A 24415-nucleotide genomic window follows, 5' to 3' on the forward strand; every position below is an offset into this window, starting at 1 on the left:
TGTTTGTAAAGGTATGAGAATGTCAAATGTCTTTACCTAGGCTTTAAAACATGTACATGTAAGATCATACCTTTACCTCATTACCTTTACTTATTTTATACTATAATACATCAAATGAAGAAATTTCCTACAGGAAACTGATTCTTTGAGATTTCAATATATATTACATGCACTTGTTCATGACCCTAGCTATAAATGAGTTATTTTTTTTCTTCCCCTTATCAAAACTGAACAGTTTAAATGAGTCTTTTTGATGTAAATGCATTTTCATACGTTTTCAAAACATTTTCCTTCCTCCTTTTTATCTCTCTTGATCCTCACCTTACCTCTGCCCACATTATATTAATGCATGTCACATCCTTATTTTCTCCAGTTAAGTGACCTATTGAGATTTATGGAGACTAAGTGGTAATGACTTTAATAAAAGATTTGATGTGAAACTGCCTTTGCAATTTAAGAGTATGTCTCCCACAGCCCTTCCTGGACACTAAAATAATCTGGGCATCAACCTTATGTCTCCATGTACAAAGGAGGCAGACAGCTAGAATTTCAGACAAATTGTCTGCATCTCCCCCTGCTTTCAAGACACCCCAAGCTCAAAGCCAGTAACACCACTACCTCGGGTGCCACTAACGTAATTATACCAAATGACCCCAGGGAACTGCAGCTTTTCCAGGGTCTAATGCAGAAACATCAACAGAACAACTGTCACAAAGAACAGTATCTAGCTTGACTCTCACATTTCTATCACAAATAATCTACATGGCAGCATCTTGGATAAACCGAGTCCATGATGTTTCACAAGTGCTAAGTTTTTAGGGAACAGTAAAGAAGTTTGTAAAGCAAACATGAAAAGAATATTGGAGAAAAATGAATTTGACTGGAGGACATGGATGAAAAGAAAAAGTTTTCTCTGAGATGAAGCTACTCTCTGAAGAAAGAAAAATGGTCTCAATGAAATGCAAAGGAGAGATCACTAACAAATATAAAACCTATATATATATATATATATATATATATATATATATGTTACAAAACATGTTTTAAATACACACAATGATTAAGGGTATGGTTTCACAGATTAAAAGGATTCACATATTTCAGATGACATTTGTAGAGTTTCTAATAAAACATGAGAAATACGGTATGTTGAGACTTGAATTGTCTAACAAGAAAACACCTCCACATCTCTCTCCAGTGATCACAGTAACTTCTACATATAATGAAAGAGAAGATGCTTTTAAAATTTAGAATGTAGGGACACCTGGGTGGCTCAGTGGTTGAGCGTCTGTCTTCAGCTCAGGGCGTGATCCCACAGTCCGCAGATGGAGTCCTGAATCGGGCTCTCTGAGAGAAGCCTGCTTCTCCCTCTGCCTATGTCTCCACCTCCCTCTCTGTGTCTCTCATGAATAAATAAATAAAATCTTCAAAAATAATAAAATAAAATATAGACCTATCAGGGTTTCATATATAGCAGAGCAGCTCTCTCATTGTCATCTGTTGAAAGCCCATTACACGAGGGTTTGTTAAATAAATAAAATAAATAAAATAAAATAATAAAATAAAATAAAATAAAATAAAATAAAATAAAATAAATAAAATAAAATATAGACTGTATGCTGGAGCCAGCTCACACCAATTTGTGAGTATTAAGGAAATTATGTCAGTATAAGGAATTCTGTTAAACCATTGGTAGCTGGAAACTGTCCACAGTGGAGATGTTTACAAACATGGAAATTATTTATAAATAATTATTTTGCACACATTAATTTATGAAGCAATATTTAGCTTCTGTGGGTTATTTTGCGTGCTTATTTTGTAATTGCTCTCACATTGTTGTGTGAACCTATGTTTTATCTCCTTAGCTAGTTCCTAAAGTTCTCATTGTCAAGAAGTGAATTTTCTGTTTTCTGTTTCTGTCTAAAAGACCGCAGTATGGTACTACCTATAAGATTACAATGAATATTTAAGTGATGTCAGGTAATTAGTTACATATTTTTGAAAAACACTTAACTAATTCTCAAGAGGAAAACAAATATAATAGTTTTGTGTCCCTTTACTTGAAGCAAACAGTTTCAAAAGCAATAATGTTAAGAAAAATGTGCTTTATTATTGTATTAGATATAATCATACAAATGTACCTTCTTTGGTACATAGCATCCTCATTTTATTAAGCTGTTCCCTTAAAACAAGGCTGATAGTTTGTCTTTTGGTTGTTGTTTTTTTTTTTTCTTTTCATTCTTTAATTTAAATTTCAACTAGCCAACATATAGTATATCAGTAGTTTCAAATGTAGAGTTCAGTGATTCATCAGTTGTGTATAACACCCAGTGCTCATTATAAGGTGCCCTCCTTAATGCCTGTGATCCAGTAATCCCTTCGCCTCCCTCCCCTCCAGTAGCCCTCATTTGGTTTCATATAGTTAAGAGTCTCCCTCACTGCACTGCTTCTCCTATTCCACATATGAGTGAAACCGTATGCTAACTATCTTTCTCTGATTGACTTATTTCTCTCAGCATAATACCCTCCAGTTCCATCCACGTCAATGTAAGTGATAAGTATCCATCCTTTCTGATGGCTAAGTAATATTCCAATATATATATATATATATATATATACCACAGCTTCTTTATGGATTAATCCGTCAATGGAGATATGGGTTCTTTCCATAGTTTGGCTATTGTGGACATTGCTGATATAAACATTGGGGTGCAGGTGCCCCTTTGCACCACTACATTCTTATCTTTGGGATAAATACCTACTAGTGCAATTGCTGGGTCATAGCTTAGCTCTATTTTTAACTTCTTGAGGAATCTCCATACTGTTTTCCAGAGAGGCTGTACCAACTTGTATTCCCACCAACACTGTAAGAGGGTCCTCCTTTTTCCACATTCTTGCCAATATCTATCTTTCCCTGACTTGTTCATTTTAACTATTCTGAGTGATGTGGTTTTGAATTGTATTTCCCTGATGCCAAGTGATGTGGAGCATTTTTTTTCATGTGTCTGTTGGACACTTGTAGGTCTTCTTTGGAGAAATATATGTTCGTGTCTTTGGCCCATTTCTTCACTGGATTGTTTGTTTTTTGAGTGTTGAGTTTGATAAGTTCTTTATATATCTTAGATGCTAGCCCTTTATCTGATATGTCATTTGCAAATATCTTCTCCCATTCTGTAAGATGCCTTTAGTTTTGACTTTGTCTTTTTGACAATGCTGCATGCCAATCACCAAGGATGCTGCTACTTTGCAGTATTTATCAATAAATGTTTCTTAAATGACACATTAGCTCTCTTAATAGTTACAGCAAGGAGAGAAGATCAAATGTGTAACTTTCTAAGTTTATAGGGGCCAGGTTTTGTGTCCTCAATTTTAGTTTCTAGTCGCTTGCTATTGGATCAGAAAAGTGGCAATGATATTTGTAGTATAGTTTTGTATTTAGCAAGCTCTCTTTTTTAAGTTTGGTTCTATTGGGCTTTCTTTTAGATAACCATATCATCTGAAAATAAAATTTAGTTTTAAGTTCACAGAAATAATTATGGATCCTAGAAATAAATCCAAATATGGGTCTCCAAACTGGTATTGTACAGGTGCCATGGTAAAGGATATTGTGTTGCTTCTGATCTTGAAAAATGTTTCTAGTCTGGTGTTTGCTTAAAATGTTTTAGTAAATACTCTTTGTCAGGTGAAAGGTCCCTTTAGTTCATAATTTTCTGATCCTTACTGTTATAAAATTGGCTTTGAGCTTTATCATCCGTCTATTGAGCTAATCATGTGATTTTAATAGTTTAGGCCACTTATTGCCAAATTGCATTAATAAATTTTCTGATGATGAACCATCTATGCATTCCAGAATTAAATCCTACTTGCTCTGATGTATCCATTTTTAATATAACGTTGTGGTCATTTTCCTCATAATTCACTTAGAAATTAACTGCTTATAAGGTGAGAGTAGTCCTATAATTTTGTTTTCTTCAATAGATTGATCAGACTTCATTAGCTTCCTACTCAGTGCTAAACCCTACATCTTTGCTAATAAAACTCCAGTTTGTTCAGTGCAGCTATCTTCCTAGCAGTTTAAAGATCTTGATTAGTCTATGCCAGAAGTTTTGAAATCTTTTTTCGCAAGCCCTATTACACTTTTCATAAGTTTTAAGGACACCAAAGAACTTTTATATTGGTTAAACGGTTGATATTCACTGTATTAGAAATTAAAACTGAGATATTTAAGACATACAAATGCATAAGCATACATCCCATAGCCACCAGATCATTAACATTATAATTATCACATACGTAGTCTCTGGGAAAGTCCACTGTACACTTGTGGAAAAATTGAGAGCAAAGGAGGCAAATAACATCTTAGTATTGTTATGAAAAGTGTTGACCTTTCAGATTCCCTAAAAAGGGCACGTTCCCATATTATCCTTTGAAGACCTCTGATCAGAGTAAATCAAAATCGTCATGTTCTTCAGGTCCCTAACCTCCTTCTGGGTAACTGTGCCCCATGATCGGATTGTGGCCAAAGACATTGGAGCAGAAGTCACGTGAGGAGGTTACTCTTGTGTGAGTGATAAAGAAGAGGAATGTACCTGGCTCTCCATTTCTCCCCGTTCATTGACCTGAAGGGGGTTATGAAACATGGAGTTGGCAACAGTCCACTTCCAGCCATGAAACCACAAGGATGAGGATCAAAGCCAGCCTGATGCACTGACAAGAGTAGAGAGATAAAAACAGCCTGAGCTTTGTTTCCACAGAAAGGAGGTTGGTTTTTCTGTTATTTGAAGCTGAACAGACTTATTTAATCCATTATCTTTATTCAGTCTGGGAGTCCATGTTTTACTGCATTATCAAGTTAGTTCAGAGCACCCTCACATCTCTTTTGTGGAGCAACTTGTAGAAGATAGGAATAATATTTTGCTAAAATGTTTGGTTGATATTGCACATTAGATATGACATATAAAACCATCAGGATGTGCTGTCTCTTTGGTGTCTCTCATAAGATTTGGCCCTTAAATTATATTCTTACTATTTTAGCTTCATCAGTGGTTTTGATGTATTCAAGATTTTATTTCTTCTCAGACTAATTTTAACATGTATTTGGGAAGGAATATTTTCATTTTATCTAGTTTTTAAGTTTGTTGCCATTCTCAATATTTTATCATGTTTCTTTTAACCTCTTTCTTTATGTTCTCTTCTCTTAATATTCTGGATTTTGTTTACTTGAATCTTTCTTTTCTTTTTTCTTTATCTGTCTTGCCATGGGGTTAAATATGACTTTTTTTTTTTTAAGATTTATTTATTTTGAGAGAGAGAAAGTGAGCAAGAGTTAGCAAGGGGAGGGGCAGAGGGAGAGAGAGAGAGAAAATCTCAAGCAAGCTCCCTGTTCAGCTTAGAGCAATGAGGGGCTCAGCCTCACGACCCTGAGATCATGACCAGAGCTGAAATTAAGAATTGGATGCTTGGGCAGCCCAGGTGGCTCAGCGGTTTACCGCCTCCTTCAGCCCAGGGTGTGATCCTGGAGACCCGGGATTGAGTCCCACGTCGGGCTCCCTGCATGGAGCCTGCTTCTCCCTCTGCCTGTGTCTGTGCCTCTCTCTCTCTGTGTCTCTCATGAATAAATAAATACAATCTTAAAAAAAAAAAAAAAAGAATTGGATGCTTACCTGACTGAGCCATCCAGGAGCCCATATGGCTCTTTCCAAAAAACAAAGTTTCAGTTTTCTATCCATTCCACATTTTTCTCTAATTAAGTTTGTTTGTTTGTTTGATTGCTTTTTTCTTATTCCTAGGGTCAAACACTTGGCTCTTTTTGTTTTTAGTCTTTCTAAAGCTAAAGCTACATACTGTTTTACCTGTGTCAAACATTTGACAGATGGTGCTTTCAACATTATTCAATTTCAATATTTTTATTTTCCCATGTTCTTTAACCCCAAAGTTATTAGCATTTTTCCACTTTCCACATATATATTTTCTTCATGATTATTTTTTACTTCTATTAACAGTCACTCCGAGTTCCCATAGGAAACCACTGATACACCTTCTGCCCCTATCGATTTGCCTATTCTGGCATTTCATATAAAACAAAACCTATGACAAGTGGTCTTTTATGACTGGCATCTTTTACATGGTATAATATTTGCAAGGCTTATCCATGTTGTAATCTGTCTCAGTATTCCATATCTTTTCAGTGCTGAATAATATCCCATCGTGTGAGTACACTGCATTTTATTTCTCCATTTGCCAGCTGATAAGCATTGTGTTGCTTCCACTTTTTGGCTATTATGAATAGTGCTGCTATGAATATTCATGTACAACTATTCTTGTGGACATGTGTTTTTATTTTTTTGGATATATACCTAGGAGTAGAATTTCTGGTTGTTGTTGGTTTTTTTGTTTTTTGTTTTTTTTCTGCCAACTCTGTTTAGTCTGCCACTGTTTTCCCATGTAACTGAGTCCTTTACATTCCCACCAGCTATGTATGATTCCAATTTCTCCACATCCTTACCAAAACTTTCAATTTTCTGCCTTTTTGATTATAACCATGCTAGTGTCTATGAAGTGGTATCTTGTGATTTCATTTGCCTTTTCCTGATGTCTAATGATGTCAAGCATTCTTCAAATACTTGTTAGCCATTTGTATATCTCTTTGAAGAAATGTCTATTTAGATCCTTTGACTGTTTTTAAATTGTATTTGTCTTTGGATATTGAGTTTTAAGTTTTTAAAATATATTCTGTCACATGTATTATTTAATAAAAAGATGTAGTTATTGCAGAAATTTCCCCCCATCCTGTAGGTTATCTTCTCACTTTTTTTTTTTTTTTGGTGTTGTACTTTAACATGAGAAAAATGAATAAATATTTATTGGTTAAATGCATTAATGCTTAAATCCAGCTAATTATTTCTTTTTTAACATTAAACCAATGTATGATTTCCTCTAAAAGATGGCTTAATTGAGTGCTTAAATCTAGACATTACAAGCCAAAAGTTCAGGCTATGTTTCAAAATTTTCCATCTCATTTTGCTCACAAACTATTATTTGGGTCCTTACACATATAAGACACAATTCTATACTTAAAGTACAAGGAAAATTACATACTAAGTTAAATTATGTGCCAAACGTATAAGGTTTTAATTTGAGTATCACCCATATATAGACAAGAAAAATGAGACTCAGAGCATTTAAATATAACTTGTTTAAATTTTATAACTGAGAGAGCTAGAATAAGGATATAGGAGTTATGATTCCAAATTTAGAAATTATTTCCCACTGTATTAAACAAAATCGTATTTTAATAGTTCAATTTGTTTTTTTAACTGAAATATAATTTGCATATAACATCATATAAATTTAAGGTGTACAATATGTTGACTTGGTGCATTTATATATTACAATATGATTACCACTGTAGCATTAGCTAACACCTCTCCCATGTCAGATAAGTATCATTTCTTTTTGTGGTAAGAACAATTAAGATCTAGTCTCTTAGCAACTTTGAAGTTTATAATACAGTATTGCTGAAAATTATTGCTATGCTATGCATTAGAACTTACCTATCTATTAGTTGCAAGTTTGTACTTTTAAACAATATCTCCCCAATTCCCCCACCTCTCAGCCTTAGTACCATCATTGTACCCTGTATTTTTATGAGTTCAGCTTTTTTCAATTCCACATACAAGTGACATCATACAGCATTTGTCTTTCTCTGTGTGACTTATCTCACTTAACTTAATGCCATGCCCGTTAAGGTCCATTCATAGTACAAATGGAAGGATTTCCTTCTTTCTTATGGCTGAATAATATTCCTGTGTGTGTGTTTATGTATATATATATATAAATAAAAATTATATATATATATATATAATTTTCTGACAGGTGCTTGGGTTGTTTCCATATCTTGGTTATCATGAATTACGCTGCAATAAACATGAACTTTTCAATATCCTCTTTCATTTCCAACAGCCATGCAAGATCACTCAGTAGTGGGACTGCCAGATCAAATCGTAGTTCTATTTTTTTTTTTTTTTTTAAGAACTCCATACTGTTTTCCATAGCGGCCGAACCAATGTACATTCCACTAAAACTGCAAAAGTGTTCCTTTTTCTCCACAACTTGATCAAAATTTGGTATCTCTTGTCTTCTTAGTGATAGTTATTCTTTTTTTAAAAAAAAAAAAGATGTTATCTATTTGTTCATGAGAGACAGAGAAAAGCAGAGACAGACAGAGGTAGAAGCTGGCTCCCTGCAGGGAGCCCGATGGAGGACTCGATCCCAGGACCCTGGAATCATGACCCAAGTTGAAGGCAGATGCTCAACCACTGAGCCACCCAGGCATCCTGATGATAGCTCGTCTAACAGGTGTGAAGTATTAACTCATATGGTCTTCATTTGTATTCCCTGATATTTAGTGATGTTGATCACTTTTTCATGGACTTGTTGGCCATTTGTGTGCCTTAGAAAAAATGTCAGTTCAGTTCCTCTGTCCATTTTTAATAGGATTGTTTCTTTCTTTGCTATTGAGTTATATGAGTCATCTAATTATTTCTTCATTTCAATTGATACATTCTTCATTTATAAGCTACTACTTTCTTGTGGGCTTATATTCCTCTGGATATATCAGCTTCATTGACTGGTTATTAGTCACATAAAGGAGAAGCCAAACACGGCACAGAGATTTTGTCCCTATGGTGATATAGGGTGTGGATACGCAGGATCCATCTCAGGGAAGAGAGTTTCTACTATTACAATCTGCTTGACCACCTCTGACCCACTCCCCTCCCCCCCCCACACACACACATGCTACCCTCCCAAGGTTACCCTGTCTGGAGCAAAAATTCCCATACTTTGAGCAACATGATGTTCTTTTAGATTTTATTTTGGCTAAATGTAAAATCAGTATTGCAGCTCTTCTTTGAACTGATATTTTCCAGTATATCTTTTTTGGTCTCTGGCATGATTCTTTGCCCTGATCTACTTCTCTCACTTAAAATCACTTAAACAAAGTGGGAGAAGAAAATACTTTGGAGATCACCCACTGATTTGCTAAAGATACTACACGTTCTTCACCTCAGCTGTACCCCAGTATCATGCTGATATTTCCCTATCACTTATGGCTAGTTCTACTGTGGTACCACTGTTTTTTTCTGTTCCACAGTAGTGCAGGTACAGACAATTATCTCTCCTTCCATACTCCTTGACTAAGAAGGGAAGAAAGAAATGCACAACCGTAAAGCTCTCACCCAGTTTGAGGCATCTATTTTTGCCCTGACCTGTACTCTCAGTGTCCACATTGCAGATGTGACCCCAAATATCCTCTTTCCCCAGGGGTTTCTTACCATTTGTCTTAAGTTATTGAATCCTTAGTGCCATTCTCGTTTCCATTTTTGGTTTTAAGTTTAAGCAGTAAGCCAGCAGCCATGCTAGATCATCTTTTCAGGAATCAGAAACATTTTTTTTTCTTGTTAATTATTTGTAACTGGGAAATCCTCACATTTAAAATATTTTAACTCTGTATCTCTGAGTATCCTTACCACTTTCCCTAAAGGCTTAATAACATTTAACTAAGATCTAGAAATAACCTTTAACATACTGTTTATAAAGATGTCACCAGGGAATTGCTGAACACTTGCAACTTAAAATACTTTTATTAATAACATAGGAAAGAGAGTAAGCATGGAATGGAAGGGCTTAAGAACAAAGCGTAGAAAGAATAATCTTTTTTCAAAGATGTATTATGGATAAAATTCTAACTAAAGGTAATATTTTGGGAACAAAGAAAAATTGGGGAAGTAAGGATAATAAGGCATAAGAGAATTTTAGACAGGTTGCCCTTTCAAAATATCCCTCAAATATTAATTTTCCCTACCTTGTTTATGCAGAGCTTTAGCTCTGTTACTGCATTTAGGCCAAGCTATACAATTATGTCATATAAAAAATGAAGCTTATATTAAATAATTTTTCTTTTACAGCTGTTTTAAGAAATCTACAGCCTGTAAAACAAAAAGTTTCATTTGCAGAATAGCCATTTCTCAGTCTAGGTTTTTTTTTTTTTTAAGATTTTATTTATTTACTCGTGAGAGTCACACAGAGAGAGGCAGAGACATAGGCAGAAGGAGAAGCAAGCTTCCCTTGGGGAACCCGATGAGGGACTCAATCCCAGGACCCCGGGATCACCACCTGAGCCAAAGGCAGACGTTCAACCAGTGAGCCATCCAGGTGCCCCCTCAGTCTAGTTATAAGTAGTATCTTAAGAGTTTATTCTTTTTAATATGTTTTTTAATTTGAAAAAGATTTAAAGTCTCCAGAAAAATCAATCCACATCAGAGAGGGCTTTTTCCCCATTCCTTTCAGTGGCATATAATGTGCTTGTCAAAGAATTTTGATGCGACTAAAATTGAAATAACAGGGACAGTTCTGTAGTTATTTATGGGCTATGTTCAGCAAGAAAGGAGAAGGATCTGCTATTTGGAATTTAAAGTTGTCTCCCACTACAATAGATGATAGATGAGTTTCAGAGTTGTAATTGCATATTGATAAAACTGACGTAGAAACATCCCAGGGTCTACAAAACAGTTAAATCTCCCCCTTGGTACAAAGGGTACGTGGCTATTTCTACATCTCTCTAACGAGGCAGATTGGCTGCTGTTCATTGTAAAACCTGCAAATGTGAGGATTCATCTTTGGAATCCCTCACATGTTATTTATGTGATTATTTTCAGATGCCATAAAGTGAACTAAAAAACTAAATTATCATCTGAACAGATTAAAAGTGGAAACCATTAGGATATTCTATCCTAAAACACAATCTTTGTCTTTTATTCAAATGACCCAAACTTCTTCAGTCTAGTTAACATAGAACCAAATCTTTACATTTTCCAAAACCATGAAATTATAAAAACAGAAATGTCAAATAACATACACATTAAATTCAAAATAGTTCCCATTCCTTATAGTGGCAAATTTAAACACCAGTATAAGATGGTAATGATGGTGTGTTAGTTATTTGTTCATAAACCCAACACATTTTTATTGAGCCAAAAAAGTCTTCTACATTCTAAAGATCTTGCAATATACAACACAATTAGAAGGTTCCTTTCTCAGGGGTCTTACATTTGATTCGGAGAGACAGGCAATTAGCAAGTAAATAAGTAACTGAGATAAATTCAGATCATGATCTTAACTATGAAGAGAGGAAAACAAAAAAAAAGTGATACGTTAGTGTGGGTGGGCAGTGGGGTGGATGGCATTAGATAAGGCATTCTAGGAAAGAGCTCTCTGAAAACGAGATATTACAGCTAACATTTTAATGATAAGGAGTCAGCCATGTGAAGATCTTGGGGAATGACATTTCAGGCAGCATGAAAGACAGAAACAAAAGAGAAAGAAATCAAATAAAGCAAACAAAGAAACAAAAACTTGAAACTTGATGGAATTCAGTAGTTATCTTAGTTAACAGAATACTGTCAAGTCATGACCACATGAGTGTGTTTGGCTGGAACAATCTGTGTATGTCTATTGCCCAGGCATAGTTACCCATAGCTCACTTCTTCACTCTTGAAATGTTCTGGTTTCAAGAAGAAATGATGCAGTCATTCTGACTATAAATCTGGGATACTTGTAGCCATTCATAAGGCACTATTAGAAATTTTGAATATTAATTTTACTGTATTTATTACATTCAGAACTCAGAAAATTGTTTTCACTCATTACAATCTATTGTTTTAAGAAAATTCTTTGAAATGAGAGCAATCCATTTTATCTACCTTTTTCTATCATCCTCATACTCTCCTCTGATAATTATCTAGCTATGTATTCTACAGCTGCAAAGAACAAAAACAAAACTACATAAAACAAAATTGAAAAGATGCCTTCTATTAATAGGTTTCTTTCATTGTCATTATTTTCCTGTTAGTCTTTGTAATGTACTTGGGAAGTAGGACTATGCAAATAAGGGTGATTGATTAGACTTTTACCATGTTCCTTCATGTGTGCTCATCCATGGGTTTATTTCCCAGTTTTCTACAATCTATACACAGGAAATTCCTTCATGATATGAAGTCAGTTTGAAGGCTGCCACCACAGATACCCCAGACCGAGAGAGTTTAAAAAGTAGAATATTTGTTAGCATAAATGTGCCAAAGGGGCATTCTTTCAATTCTTTTCAATTTTCAAGCTCTTTTAACTTTCTGTTTTGAGAAAAGGACTGTGATATAGATAGATAGATGATGATGATAGATAGATAGATAGATAGATAGATATAGATAATAGATACACATATTTTTAAAGCATTGTTATGTAGCTATAATAAATATGTAAAATATTATATGATATATATAAAATACTACACTTAAAGAGGAGTGTGAATATACAGGAAAAATATACTTGCACAGAATTTTTTAAATATAGGATTTAACATAGTAAAATTACAGTACATAGTATATTGGAAATATAAGGAGTATCTAAAATTCATCCTTTAAATTGTTCAGCATTTCTTATATATCAGATGTTTTAGCTATTGTGCTTAGTAAATTCAATACTATTCCCCCAGAGTTTGCATCTTAAAAAATTAAGAAGGTCTTCCATAGGAAATTAAAAACATCTTGAACTACATGAAAGGCTACTTAGGGGAAAAGGATTAGATGGATTGTGTATTGTCTTGGAAGGGAAAATAAGGATCAAGAGACCTAAGCCAAAACTTCTAGGAATGAGTAGCAAGAATAAGCCTGCATTTCACCTTCAATATCAAGAATTTGTAAAAGTTAATATTCTCACATTTGAGTGTTATCTAATTCTTATTTCCAAAATTAAGCTCTTTATTCCCACTAATAAACATCTGGTACTAGCCATAATTTTTAGGCTGTGGGTGGTAGAGAAGTATATATTTTTATGACCAATTTAATATAAGCTTCCTACTATAAATTTACTGTCTCGAAAGCAGAACACTGAAATAATGCACATCACCTGGAATTGTTGTATTGTCCACACTAGAAGCATCTGTTTTTAAAGTGTCAACAATACACCAGGAATGAAACACGTTAAAGAAAGGTCAGGGGGTACCCTGAGTGTTCCTGGGTATGGCACTTTCTAATCGCCATTGTTTCTTAACCAGGATGGTTCAAAAAATTGGAGTTTTTGACAGGATTCAAGGCTTACTTATTTAACTAAATTAAATTCTAAATTACTTAATACGTTTCTGGAAAAATAAAATTACTGAGCTATTCATGCTTGCTTACACATAATGTTGCTAAATTCTTAATCATGCCCAAACCTAGCACATTTCTTGACACTATAGCAAAAATAAATAGAAAAAAATAAGTAGGAAAAACCATTCTACTAATTCTACTACCTGAATTGTTCAGTAAAAATTTCAGATGTGGCTGTAGGACTCAAAGAGATCTTTCCGAAGTCAAAATGCTGTTTGGACACTAAGGAGTCTAGCTCCAGGCCCCAATCCTATGTGTGACCTTGCACTTTTGGACCCAACAGGCCACATAAGGGTGGGGATGTGGGGGTATGACTCAGCCCCACCCTCTCCATGGCCCAATCATGTTCATATTCTCATATGCATATCTGCATTCCTCACCCAGTCTTCTCCATTTGGAGGCCTTCCTATTGGGGGTCTCAGCTGAGGCACTTTTATTCACCTTGATTCAGCATTTTCTCACTTCTAGCCTCTCCCCTTTCTCTCCCCTGGCCCACAGGTCCATAAAAGGGAGGAGTTTTTCCTTGGGGGCTTCTCATCAGTGAGATGATTCCTCCCATTTTTGTTTCATCCACCTGACCCTCACCCTGTGCTGTTCTAGCGGGGAAATGGACCACCAGGGGGCTGAGAGTGGTACCTGTTTTTCTGCCTTTTGTTTGCACTGTCACAGTAAGTGAAAAAAGGCTTGGTAGTTACTTTCACTTTGGTTCATTGTCCTACTTGACCACACTGACACCTCATTACATGGCAATCGCTAAGTGGTTTTTGGACACTAAGTCTACCTTGAAAGTTGTGCATGAAAAGAGAAGGCCAGCATCCCTTCTACAAGAATTATAAGGGGAATTATTAACATTGCCATCATGGCACATGTAACTTGTGGCTCTGAATGGAAATTAGCAAATATGAGACATCATAGGAGCACTTCCACAAAATCCAGATTTTCTCAGAAGCGTCTATTAGCCAACAGCACAATAAGATGAAAACATTTGTATAATTAAGGAAATACTTCTGATCTTCTTAAGCCCTGCCCAGGTCATACAATCTACTCTCCTCTACACCAATTCTTAAGACATTTCTAGCTCATAGGTATAGATAATCTATCCTTCTCATTTCATTTTATTATATTTTCCTCAGATTTCAACCATCGCATTTGCTTTGCTATTACTTTCCTTAGAATAGTTATTTGTGCATATCTCTGTCTCCCTCCATATATTGTAAGCTCCTAGCATACCGCCTCACATCCAGTATCACAGCCAAACCATTTTATTTAACACTATTTTGATTGTAATAAGCATTAAAAAAAACATTTTTTAGGCTGAATTATTAATTTGGATTTGGAAGTTGTAAGAGAAATTCATTATGTAGTTTTAAAGAGTAAGCCTCATCCAGGAAGTTCTTTTGGTGGAATAGCCAGTTAAGGCCATTTTTTAGAATGATATTTTTTATTTTGAGATATTTTTACTGTGAGGTGTATTGATATATAATTGTAAGAAATAATACAGTAGTATCTTATGTACCCTTAATCCAGGGTCCCCCAGTAGTACCACTTGCAAAACTATAATACAACATCCTAACCAGGATCTCAAGATCTATAATATCAAGGTATAAAACAGTGTAATTGCCAGAATTCTTCTTGTTGCTCTTTTATGTTCACCCCTACTACCTTCCCACTTCCACTGTCTCCTTCTTCTGACAACCAGTAATCTGTAATCCATTTCCATAAGTATGTCATCTTAAAAATGTTATATAAATGAAAGCATATCTTTGAAGTTTTTTTTTCAGTCAGTACACTTCTATGGAGATCCATCCAGGTTGTTATGTATTTCAGGAGTTTGCTCTTTTTTATTGCTGAGTAGAATTCTTTAACCATTCATCTACTAAAAGATATCCGGGGGCACCTGGGTGGCTCAGTCAGTTAAGCACCTGCCTTTGGCTCAGGTCACAATCCCAGAGCCCTGAGATGGAGCCCCACATCAGGCTCCCTGCTCCACAGAGAGCCTGCTTCTCCCTCTCCCTCTGCTGCTCCCCATACTTTTGCTCTCTCATTTTCTCTTTAAAATAAGTAAATTAAAAATCTTAAAAAAAAAAGGCATCCAGATTATTCCTACTTTATATTCCCACCAGCAATGTATATGTCATCCAATTCCTCCATATCCTTGACCTTGGTATCATTGATATTTATTTTTAACTTTATCCATTTTGGTAGGTGTTAGTGATATCTCATTGTGGTTTTATTTTATTTATTTTTATTTTACTTTTTTTTTAATTAGCATTTCTTTTCAGTAGGAGCTTTTTTTTTCTTTTTAAGATTTTATTTATTTATTCATGAGACACACAGAGAGAGGCAGAGACATAGGCAGAGGGAGAAGCAGGCTCCATTCAGAGAGCCTGATGTGGGACTCGATCCCACGACTCCAGGATCACGCCCTGAGCCAAAGGCAGATGCTCAACCGCTGAGCCACCCAGGCATCCCTTTCGTTGTGGTTTTAATTCCAATTTCCCTTCCCTAATTGCTAATGACATCATACATCTTTTCATATACTTATTTGCCATTTGTGTATCCTCAATGACAAAATATCTTATCATGTCTTTTGCCAATTTTCTAATGGAATTGTTTTTGTTTTTTTGTTACTGTTGAGATTTGAAAGTTCCTTGTATATTCTAGATAATAGTCCTTTATTGAATGTGTGATTTGCAAATGTTTTCTCCCAGTCTTCCCAGTCTGTAGCCTGTCCTTTCATTGTTCTAGCAAGATCTTCTCAAGAGTAAGATATTTTAGTTTTGAAATATATTTTATCATTTTTTTCCTATTATGGATTGTGCTTTTGGTGCCTACTCTTAAGATTATTTGGTCTAGCCCTAGATACTAAAATCTTTCTTCAATTTGTTTATGTTTTATAATTTTATGTTCTACAGTTAAGTCCGCAATACATTTTGAGTTAATTTTTTACATAAGGTCTGGGATGTTGGTCAAAATGTCCTTATTTATTTATGTATATATTTAACCTATGAATTTCCAATTGCTCCATATTTTAAAAGCCCATCTTTTCTCTAATGAATGGTTTTTCCATCATTGTCAAAATTCAGCTGAGCATATTTGTATGGGGCTACTCCTAGATTTTCTGGGTTTTTTTTTTTTTCCATTGATCTATGTGTCTATTGTTCTGCCAATATAATGCAGTCTTGATTACTACAGCTCTGTAATAAGTCTTGAAATTGGGTAGAGTGATTCTTCCTACTTTAGTTTTCTTTTTCAAAATTGTTCTATTCCAGAATCAGAAAATGACAGTGGCATAAGAGGACCCGAGGCTCATCTCATCCCTGAACACAGCTAGATACTTTCAAATCATCCTAAATACACCAGAAATCAAACTGAAGACTCACAGAACAAACTCCACAACTAAAGAGAGAGAAGAGACCACATCAAAGAAGGTTGAAGTGCAGAGATGGGGTCCAGGGAAGAAATGGATCATGGATGCTGTGGAGGGGAAGCAGCTGTGCTTTCAGAGTAAGGTGAGAGAGAGGGGAATGCACAGGGGAACACAAAAGGAGAGCCTTTCCCCAAAGCCATTGGCTTGGAAAACAACAGGGGCTGATTTTTGTGAGTTCTTGCAACCAGCCAGGCTTAAAACCTAAGTTTTAAAGGTTATTAGGCTTGGTTGGGATGAAGCCATGAAGGCACTGCCCTACGCCTGGAAGGAAGGCAGGTAAACAACCCAGGGGCAGACAATGTGGAAATAGCAATCTGAAGAATGCCTGGAACACACATGAAGAGATTATTTGCTCTTCCCAAGGGAGTCCCTGAGAGGCAATGTTCAAGAAGAAGCTGCTCCAGGAACAAAAGAACTGCCTCACTCCATTTCCTTCTCCCACCCTCCAGCATAAACACAGAGTCACCCGAGGGAAGTAGCTAGGCATGGACAGTGGCTGCTTAACTTGCTTACACCAAGCCCCACCCCTCTGTGTTCTGGCAGGACTGCTCTTCTCAGTCAAGCTTGCCTCAGTTCCAGAACAGCAGGGCTATCCCCCAGAGCACCAGCACAAACCTTGCCTACATCACATCTCCTGGCCACACCAATACTGCAGGGCCTCAGTTCTGGTGGAGTTGGTATCAGGACTGACCTTGCAAGCAGACCAGAGCACACCTAGTTAAAACTCAACACATTCAGGCCAAGGACCAAATGCTGTTCATAGCAAGCAAGGAGACACTGTGAAGATGACTGGCCTGAAAGATATAGCAGCCAAAACATAACAGCAAAGTTTATACAATGAACACCAGAGACAGAGAAGATGTAGGGTTTAGCACTGAGTAGAAAGCTAATGAAGTCTGATCAATCTATTGAAGAAAACAAAATTATAGGACTACTCTCACCTTATAAGCAGTTAATTTCTAAGTGAATTATGAGGAAAATGACCACAACGTTATATTAAAAATGGATACATCAGAGCAAGTAGGATTTAATTCTGGAATGCATAGATGGTTCATCATCAGAAAATTTATTAATGCAATTTGGCAATAAGTGGCCTAAACTATTAAAATCACATGATTAGCTCAATAGACGGATGATAAAGCTCAAAGCCAATTTTATAACAGTAAGGATCAGAAAATTATGAACTAAAGGGGCCTTTCACCTGACAAAGAGTATTTACTAAAAACATTTTAAGCAAACACCAGACTAGAAACATTTTTCAAGATCAGAAGCAACACAATATCCTTTACCATGGCACCTGTACAATACCAGTTTGGAGACCCATATTTGGATTTATTTCTAGGATCCATAATTATTTCTGTGAACTTAAAACTAAATTTTATTTTCAGATGATATGGTTATCTAAAAGAAAGCCCAATAGAACCAAAGCTAAAAGAGAGCTTGCTAAATACAAAACTATACTACAAATATCATTGCCACTTTTCTGATCCAATAGCAAGCAACTAGAAACTAAAATTGAGGACACAAAACCTGGCCCCTATAAACTTAGAAAGTTAGACATTTGATCTTCTCTCCTTGCTGTAACTATTAAGAGAGCTAATGTGTTATTCAAGAAACATTTATTGATAAATACTGCAAAGTAGCAGCATCCTTGGTGACTGGCATGCAGCATTGTCAAAAAGACAAAGTCAAAACTAAAGGCATCTTACAGAATGGGAGAAGATATTTGTAAATGATATATCAGATAAAGGGCTAGCATCTAAGATATATAAAGAATTTATCAAACTCAACACCCCCCCCAAAAAATAATCCCACTAAAAAATGGGCAGAAGACATGAATAGACGTTTTTCCTAAGAAGACATACAGATGGCTAACAGACATATAAAAAGATGCTCAACATCACTCATCATCAAAGAAATACAAATCAAAACTACATTGAGATATCACCTCACACCTGTCAGAGTGGCTAAAACAAAAAATACAAGAAACAAGTGTTGACAAGGATGTGGAGAGAAAGGAACCCTCTTGCACTGTTGGTTGTATTGCAAACTGGTGCAGCCTCTCTGGAAAACAGTATGGAAATTCCTCAAGAAGTTAAAAATAGAGCTAAGCTATGACCCAGCAATTGTGCTACTAGGCATTAACCCCAAAGATACAAATGCAGTGATCTGAAGGGGCGCCTGAACTCCAGTGTTTATAGCAGCAATGTCCACAGCAGCCAAACTATGGAAAGAGCCCACATGTTCACTGACAAATATAAGAAATTTAAAGAGGAAAATAAAAATAATACAGAACCAAACTTTCTTACACTAGCTAGAATATCCAACATTGTGTTGACTAAGTGTGGTGAGCGTGAACATCCTTGCTTTCTTCCTAATCTTAGAGGAAAAACATTCAGTCCTGTACCATTAAGCATAAGGTTAACCACGGCAGGTTTGTTTTCTTGTTGTTTTATATAGGTGGTCATCATCAAGTTGTGGGAGTTTCTCTATATACTTACTTTTCTAAGATTTTTATCAGGAATTGGTATTAATCTTTTTCCTAACTATTTTTTGTATTAATTGATCATATAATTTTTCTTCTTTAGCCTTATTATGGTAAATGATATTTGATTTTTGCATTTGAACCATCATTGCATCTCTGGAATACACCTCACTTGGTCGTGATGTAGAATTCTTTTTATATATTGCTGACATTTTTGCAGGTATTTCTGAGGATTTTTGCATTGATTTTTGTGAGGAACATTGGACTGTAGTTCTTTTTATATTGTCATCTGGTATCGGTATGAGGGAAATACTAGCTTCATAAAATGAATTCCATTTCTATTTTTTAGGCAGGACTGTGCAAAGTTGGTGTTATTACTTCTTTAAACTCTGGTAGGATTTTCCAGTGAAACCATCTGGGCATGAAGATTTCTATTTGGGTTATTTTAAAATAATGAATTATGTTTTCTTATTGTTTATAGAGCTCTGCTGCTTTAGCTCTGTCACACAAATTTTAATATGTTATATTTTTATTTTCAGTTCCATGTATTTTTTGAGTCAACTTCTTTGACCCATGGGTTATTAACAAGTATGTTTAGTTTCCAAGTGTTTAGAGATTTTTCTATTACCTTTCCATTACTCATTTCTGCTTTGATTCCATCATGGTCAAGGAACACATTCTGTATAATTCAATTCTTTTAACTCTGATGAAGTTTGTTTCTGGGTTGCTGGTATCTTCTGCTCCAAGTCTGGGATTCAAGAGATAAAAAGAAAACCGGAAACACTCACCACTGTGTTCTTCTTCAGGTTCTCAATCCCTAGCCAGTCTACTTTCTTCCAGAAGAGGAAAGTGAAGCCTTGTTTTATCAAGGCATTTGGTTAACTATTTCATTGTGGCAGTGGTAGAAATGGTGGCTGGTAGCATATGGAGAAAGTAAAATATATGTGTGTGTGTTTGTGTTGGGTCATACCACTTAAAAAATTTCTACATAGATCTATATGTGTGAATAAAGAACTAATAGGAAAATAATCAAACAATAGCATCTTATAAGAAAATATAATTTAACAGAAAATTACAGGATAGATTAAGAACTTCTAGAAGTTGGGATGCCTGGGTGGCTCAGCTGTTGAGCGTCTGCCCTTTGGTTCAGGGCATCAAGTCCCTCATCAGGCTTCCTGCATGGAACCTGCTTCTCCCTCTGCCTATGTCACTACCTCTCTCTCTATGTCTGTCATGAATAAATAAACAAAATCTTAAAAAAAAAAAAACCTTCTAGAAGTATAAATGACTGAAAAAATCAGAAACAGAAACACAGATAAGTATTACTAGCATTATAAGAAATCTTTCTACAGGGCAGCCCCGGTGGCACAGCGGTTTGGCATCGCCTGCAGCCCAGGGCGTGATCCTGGAGACCCTGGATAGAGTCCCACGTCAGGCTCTCTGTATGATGCCTGCTTCTCCCTCTGCCTGTGTCTCTGCCTCTCTTTCTCTCTCTCTGTCTCTATGAATAAATAAGTAAAATCTTAAAAAAAAAGAAATCTTTCTACAAAAGAAGTATATAGCTATGTAGCATTAAAAGTACATAGTCATATATAGAGAGTGTCTATAAATATTTATGAAGAGGCCAGTAAGATTTGAAGAGACAATTCGCAGAAGAGGAAGCATGCATAGGTAATTATTAAATAATCACGCTTTATAACAGTTTAAAAACAGAAGTTAACGATTTTCTAGATGATGTGTCTTTGAATATTTATTGTGTCACATATATACTACACACTAGATATCTGATTGTAACTTAAATCAGGCACATTTGATAGAAAGAAATTTTATAACAATGATACAGTAACTTCCTTCAAGACAAGAAATAGCCATCTAGGTTCTTACTGCCAATGATCACATTGCCAACATGGCAGTAAACAAGCTTATGTATTTCCTTCAGCATCTACATGATTATTTGCAAATAAATAACGTGGTTCTGCGCTTTCATATAAACTTCATATTCATTGTGAAGTAAGCTAAAAGATAGTGAAGATCTATATATCCCCTTTCTGAATGATCTTTCAGCCTCCTGAGAGGTCAGCAAACTTTCTCTGAAATGCCAGATAAAGCAAAACATCTTAGGCTTCATAGGCCACAGGATCTCTGTTGCAACAATTTGACATCACATTTGTCAGGGAGGAAAAACTCTCCTCAACCCTCTTAAGTTTGTACTTAGGGCCAGCAAATTAAACTGACAAAAGGCAGATTAGCAAGAGAAAAGACAAGGTTAATTCTTGTTTGTTCACAGGACAACTCACAGAAAACTGTGGCTTAAAGAAAAGGTTAGAATTTGGGGCTTATATACCATTTTAATGTGGGAAAAGTTGGAGGACAAAGGGCATTTATGGGAAAACAAATCTCTCTTAGGAAAGACAAATGGACACTCAGGAAAATGGATAGGAGATATGAGAGCTTTGTAACAATTTCCTTTTAGACAATTTCTTATCCCAGTGCTGACTTCTTATCTCCTTGATAGAAGTCATCTTCCTAGGTTATGAAATTCTGAGGAAGGGATTTATGACAATTGAATTCTTTGGGGACGCTTTGCTTTTTGGAAGGGGAGTTTAAACAAAGCCTTTTTTACATCTCTTAACTCTCAAATGTCTTCAGCTCAACATAATCCTTATGTCACAGTAGTATATTCTGGAGTCCTTCACAATGTTATATGAAAGCAGTCATAGACAATATATAAGTGAATGGGGATGGCCATGTTTCAATATACCTTTACTTGCAAATACAGGCATCAGCCAGGGAGCCATGGCTTGTGGATCTCCAACTCTAGATTTTGCCTGTAATTTCAGGACATACACATTAAATATAGACAATGGTTAAGCAGTCAACTTTGATTAGTAACGGTAGTGAAGATTAATGTACATGGTTTGTCAAGAGCCTCCAATATTGTGTTTCCACAGTTTTTATAATGCTGTTTTTGTAAAAATGGAAAATAATAGAACATAATGTTTAGAGAATTAGATAATAATTGTCTATGTGGAAGAGCATGACTTTGGAAACACACAAACCGCTCAGATTTCTGGCTCTGCCATTTACTAGTTGTAGGTCCAGGGAAAATAATGTCTGCAAGCCTTAGTTTCTTCATTTATAAAAGAGTAAGAATAATATCTATTTCTTAGGGTTATTGTGAATATTAAAACGAAAATACATAAAAGTGATTAGCATGCTCCTTAGCATGCGGTGACCTTTAAATAACTCATGGCTAAGTTATTGTTTATAGTTTATTATGTATTAGTAAATAGAAGTTTCATCAGAGGGATGATGGAGAAATGAGCATTTGGGCTATGCTATTATCCCTGTAATAGATTTGATATCTGCACCTTGAATCATTCAGTTTTAATGATGATAATTACCACCGAAAAACAACATGGCCTATATTTTAAAACCAGGAACATCCCATATTATTTTGTTCAGAATTCTGAACAAAAAACTTGTCCTAGAGCCCCTTAGTAGTTAAGATAAAAGAAAATACTAATGAAATAGGCACAAGCGGCAGTTTGAAAACTGAGCATTTGAAAGAGGAAGAGGCTACATCAGTTATCACCGTAAGGTCAGAGCATGGTTCTTGTGCCCTTTTTTTCTGGACTGCCTAATTTTATGCAGGGTGACTAGTAACTGAATAAGAGTAGTGCATTAAATTATAATATGATGAAATAAATCACTATCAAGCATAGGAGAAGCTGATGATATCACCTCCTCTAAAGTCAAAAATGCTTTATTCATCCTTATCTCTCATCAGGGAGCACTGACACACTAATGACATCTGGGTTTCTTTCAAACCAGTGGATTTTGGACAGGGTTGAAAGTTTTTTCCTTTTTCTTTCAATGGTTCACAGCCCCAATTAGGAACAAAATTAGCCACTGTCAGGGGATGGATGATTCTTTCCACAGAAGACTTCTTCCTAGTAAATTTGAATTGCAAATGTCAAAACCCCTAAAGAAAACGAGGGCAAAATAAATAAATAAATAGTGAGGTTTTTGTTTTTTGTTTTTAAAGAGCAGCAGTAATTCATTATCAAGCAATTAGGCTTGCCATAAGCTCCCATTTCTCAGTTTAGAATATCTCGGTCAATATTGGCAATATAATTATGATAAAGGTTGAAGACACCGTGCAGCACTCAAATGTTAACCATTTACAAACAATTTGTCTTTAATGACAGACAGGAGAGCATCTAATTACACACAGCATTTCAAGAAAGGCTGACTATTTGCCAAACAGCACTCCATTTGATTGCCTTTAAAGTGCAGCCCTGGGTTGTTAAAAGGAAAATAGAATTTTTGGCTCCAGGTAATTAACTTTCCCCGCTGTTCCTTTCTGAGGCCCTAATGAAGGCCCTTTGAAGTCTTCATTACCGATGGGTATTTGTCAGGGCCAAAATAGTAATGCACAGCCCAAGTCCTTCAAATAACATTTTCCTTTAGCATTCCTCTGTAAAATCTTTGAAATGATTAATAATGGCCTGAAAGGTGCAAAGGGCAAGACTCATGGCCTGAAATAAGTCATCTATAGGGCTGAGACAAGACAGCCCCCAAAAGGAAAGTAATACCAAACTGAAGGAGGATAGAGAGAGATTATTTGAGATCGAGATTATTTTAAACAAGGCTGGTTCTTCAAAGTGTTGTGAAAAAAGTACAAAGGGAAAAAAAATGGAAGTATGAAAAGTAAAGACAACGGAGAAAAACTAAAGCATAGCTTCAAATACATACAGGATCATAGGAATTCATTATTGACTGGATGGGCCCATATTTAGGAGCATTTGGCTTGAAATAGGAGTAAAGGTGAAATTAGTTATAGAGTTGGTCTGCTCCGTTTGTCTCAGAGATAACTAGATATATTTCTAGCACTTCTTTTTCTCCTAAGAGTCCAGTATCTATAGAATCTATTTGAAGAGAACTCAGAAGTGCATTTCATAGGCTCTTGATAGTGCCAATGTGCCATGGATTTTCTCAAAACCCCTTCCTTTATTAACTAAAGTGCATGAAGAGACTCTGAATTATTGATTTGCTTTTGTTAAGACTTTTCTGCCCAGCTTCTTCAGTATTCTCAACACAAGTTTCGTAGAGCTGGTAATGAGCTCTCTAATTTTGAGGGTCTCATTTGTTTATATATTTTTTCAGAATATTCAAAATAGAAGGGATTCAGCATTAATGAAATACTCACTTTGTGTCACATTTTCATTTTCTCTCTTAGGCTCCTGCTTTTGTGTGGCTGCAGGGGTATTTAAATTATTTAGTCTCCTCCTGGTT

At 35.7% G+C, this 24415-nt stretch overlaps 1 long non-coding RNA gene across 4 annotated transcripts in view; it reads right to left on the reverse strand.

The window, feature by feature from the left end:
• The window catches only part of LOC140623588 (uncharacterized), an 84366-nt gene that overhangs the window by 11987 nt on the left and 47964 nt on the right, over window positions 1-24415 (reverse strand). The window contains exon 5 of one of the 4 annotated variants that reach the window (XR_012023149.1): window positions 22779-23102. The exons of the other annotated variants lie outside the window; for them this stretch is intronic. This is a non-coding gene — a long non-coding RNA (uncharacterized lncRNA). Of the gene's footprint in view, window positions 1-22778; window positions 23103-24415 lie in introns of those variants that run through there. 4 annotated transcript variants of the gene reach the window in all.

Source organism: Canis lupus, chromosome 33, assembly GCF_048164855.1.
Source record: "Canis lupus baileyi chromosome 33, mCanLup2.hap1, whole genome shotgun sequence".
Taxonomy (NCBI): domain Eukaryota; kingdom Metazoa; phylum Chordata; class Mammalia; order Carnivora; family Canidae; genus Canis; species Canis lupus.